The sequence below is a fragment of the Canis aureus genome, chromosome 9 (genome assembly GCF_053574225.1).
Source record: "Canis aureus isolate CA01 chromosome 9, VMU_Caureus_v.1.0, whole genome shotgun sequence".
Lineage (NCBI taxonomy): Eukaryota > Metazoa > Chordata > Mammalia > Carnivora > Canidae > Canis > Canis aureus.
The window spans coordinates 22,008,173-22,011,945 of record NC_135619.1 but is presented as its reverse complement, the minus strand read 5'-3'; the positions used below and the strand labels follow the sequence as shown (position 1 = coordinate 22,011,945).

Here is a 3,773-nt window from a genome sequence, read left to right as displayed (position 1 = left end):
CTCCCTCTGCCTGTGTCTCTGCCTCTCTCTGTGTGTGTCTCTCATGAATAAATAAATAAATTAAAAAAAAAAAAAGATCTGGGGATTATTGGAGGCTCTTTGCCTTTGGCTTTGATTTTAGAAAAGTGCACCCATCTGGGAAATAAGCACTTACTAGCCAATAGGGAAAGTGCAGAAGTAAACTATATTCATCAATTATACAATGTATTCTATGTGAAATATCCTTGTTCTGGAAAATGAAAGGGGTGATTTAGGGGACAGAGCATCTCAGCTCTTTCCCTTACCCCCAATGCCCCACATTTACCCAGCTCTCAGCCTATTTACAGATAATCAAAGAAAAATTACTCTCCTAATTTTGTTCTTCTTGAAGATGTCACATTTCCATAGAACCTGACATTATTTTGTTGCCATTTCCTTAGTAAAAATGGCAATTTATTAAACGGTGGCTAGTTTAATGCACCTTGCCAACGTGAGTCAGTTGTTCCCTCTTTGCTAGAAGAATCAGATGGATTTTTAAAAATTGCACTGAAGTTGACTTTCATTCTTATTCAGTTAAGCTGTTTTCTATATGAAGACCTTGAGTTATTTGTTCAAAATAAAAATCCAATTGTCAGAACATGTTGGGAACATTGAATCTGGGGGAGAATGAAACATGATGTTTTCATCATTCCTCATTGATTTCTTCCCTCCGGTTAGATGATCACTTCAATGTAAGTTTCCACATTATTTTTTAAAAAGCCTTTTTAAGATAGCATATTGGGATTCTATACAAAAATAACAAATGTCTAAATTGTTAGACATTATGATTAAGATTATGCTTAATCTTGCTGTTCTATAAGATGCATGACTTAATAACATATAAAAATTGCTGGTTTAAAAGTAGCACAATTGTGGAAAATAATATACTTTGAGGAAGCAAAGGCTGGATATCAGTCTAACATGCTGTGTAGGAAAACAATATTGTTTTTGGTTTTGGAGAAGAGCCATTTTGTATAAAGAAAAGTGAAAATAAGAGAAATCTGTGAAATTTACTTATAGGATAACATTCAACAAACTTAGTTCAATAGAATCTGCACAGTTTTTTTTTTAAAGACTCTCCTTTGTATATACTGAAATTTTCATCAAAGTCTCATTTTTTTTTTCAGCTACAGATTTTTATTAGATGAAGGATGTCTTAGGTTAGCTCAAAGGAAAGTGGTGACAATCGGCAAGCGCTCCTCCATACAAGAAAGGAAGCATTCTTGGCTAATGGGGATGGGTAGTTATGATATCTAAAGGTCAGTGTCTTCTGCTTAACTTTCACCACCCAGGAAGATCTTCCCCTTGGCACTCAACATCACCAGTCCTGACATGAAAGGGTCTGCAATGAGCTAGTTCACTTGGCCAACAGTTCTTCCAGTTCTGGCCGAGCTTTGAATCTTCCCTTGAAGTCTTCTTCAGTGTGTTCCTTCACTGACAATCTGACTTCTTCAGGAAGATTGCTTTGGATTATTTCCAAGAAAATCTCTGCAAATGTAGCACTCAAACCACTGATCTGAACCACTCGTTCATGAGTGGTAAGAACTGAGTCCAGGAGCATTTTGTTACGTTGGTCCTGCAGCCACAACACTTCCATGGTTTTGGTGAGCATTGCATAACTTTCCTCAACTTTAATGGATAGATAGTTGCAGAGGTGGTGAACATACTGGACTCTCTGCCAGGGCCATGTCGTATGCAGTCAGGTGAATGTTTAAAACTCCATATTCATAATCTGACCCCAAATTAATGGGTCTCACTTCTACTTTTCCCTTCTTCTTCTTGGGCTCCTGTGCCTTAACTAGGTGCTTGTATCTTCCAATGCCATGGGTAGGCTTTGACTTGTAGTGCTGACTGGTATTTAGCAGAATGCCACCTGCAGAACAGATGGGATTTTCTCCTGAAGTCCTGAGCCTATATATAAAATGTGTCAGGTGGTGATACCTTAAGAGAAAAAAGCCTTGCTTAAAAATGGTATCGGTCTTCAGACACAGCATCTTTCTCAGAGCTCCGTTCATCCTTTGCTGCTGCGGCTGGGAACTGTTTTTTTCCAAAGCCTCATTTTTGTGTTATGTTTGTAAGTGGTCATTTTCAATAGCTTGAATAGTTCTCTCTTTATTCATTAAAATGAATAAAGCTGATTTTGATAAGAAAAAAACCTTGAGGGGGATCCCTGGGTGGCTCAGCGGTTTAGCGCCTGCCTTTGGCCCAAGGCGTGATCCTGGAGTCCAGGGATGGAGTTCGGGCTCCTGGCATGGAGCCTGCTTCTCCCTCTGCCTGTGTCTCTGCCTGTCTCTCTCTGTGTCTATCATGAATAAATAAATAAAATCTTAAAAAAAAAAAAAAAGAAAAAACCTTGAGTTTAGACTTCATTCATATATTCACATAATATTTAGAATCAACTACTGGATAAATTATTGCCTTCTGTATAACAAACTACTTCAAAGTTAGTAGCTTAAATCAGCCCTTTTACTGCTTATGGTTCTGTGTGTGGGTCAGGAACCATGCAGACCTTCTCAGAGTTGGTTTGTCTCTTCCTGTGGTGTTAAGCCAGCTCAGCTGGACTGTAGGATCCAATTTGGCTTTACTCATATATGTCGTTATTGCTAAGGGGGGACTAAAAGTCTGAAAACTGTCTAGTCCTCTTTGTAGTCTCACATTTTTCAAGGTCTGTCCATGTCTTCACACTGTAGTGGGGTGGGGAGTCAAAGTTTTTTACATGACGACTCAGGTTCCAAGGGACCTAAGACACTTTATTACTTAAAGTAAGTCACAAGGATAGCAAAGCACATCAGAGAAAACGTAATAGATCCATCTCTCAATAGGAGGTGCAGCATGTGGATATAGAAAAGGAAGGAATTATTGGTAGCAATCTTTGTAAACAATTTGTCACAACTACCAAATCCTATACTGTATTCTGCATAAACTGTTCATTTTTTTTGTCCCTATGGTTATGCCTCCATGTTAACTTGATCTATAACTTATCTCCCAAGGCCCATTGCAAATATCTCTCACACATCAAATTTTACATATGGGTCTGACACATATCTTAGAAGATTGATCCTCACCTTGAAAAGAGTAAAATTATATCTCTTTCTTTTTAACATTTTTGTTTACATTTTATATAATTCTTTTGGCAACACTGAAAACAAATGAAGCACTAAGTCCAGTGGTCAGTAAATCATAATCGCACCTGAGTTAGGAACATCATTTGACATAGTATATTATCTGCTGTTTCTTGAAACCCCTTTTCACTTGGCTTCAGAGTTAATACACTCTGATTTTATTGCTACCTCACTGGTCTCCAGCTCTTTATTGTCCTTGATGGATTTATCTTTTTTTTTTTTTTTTTTTTTTTTTTTAGTAAAAAGTGTGAGGCTTGAATATACAACCCTGAGATTAAGACCTGAACTGAGATCAAGAGTCAGACAATTAACTGACTGAGACACCCAGGTGCTCCTCTCTTCTTGATGGCAAATTTTTATAAAGTCCCAGAGCTCAGTGCTGTGACCTCTTTTCTTCATATTCATAATTTCCTTCCTCTCATCTATACTAATGGCTTCAATGTCATCTATAATTATCAATCCAAATTTATACTTCTCTACCTTTTAGAAGTATATATCCAACTAGCTAGTTAATATTCCTACTTGAATGTCTAATGAACACCCAACATTTCTAAAATCAATATCTTTATTTTTAAATTCTACTTCCATCTGCTGCTCTACCAGTTTCCTCATGGGATTAAATGGTACCACTTG

At 37.3% G+C, this 3,773-nt stretch overlaps 1 pseudogene across 1 annotated transcript; it reads right to left on the bottom strand.

The window, feature by feature from the left end:
- Positions 1–1,132: 1,132 nt before the first annotated feature.
- Positions 1,133–2,055, bottom strand: LOC144320063 (large ribosomal subunit protein mL48-like; annotated as a pseudogene). The gene is made up of 2 exons (XR_013385646.1): positions 1,960–2,055; positions 1,133–1,929 (listed from the first exon to the last, which is right to left on the bottom strand). The product of XR_013385646.1 is annotated as a large ribosomal subunit protein mL48-like (transcript).
- Between the last annotated feature and the right edge of the window lie 1,718 nt (positions 2,056–3,773).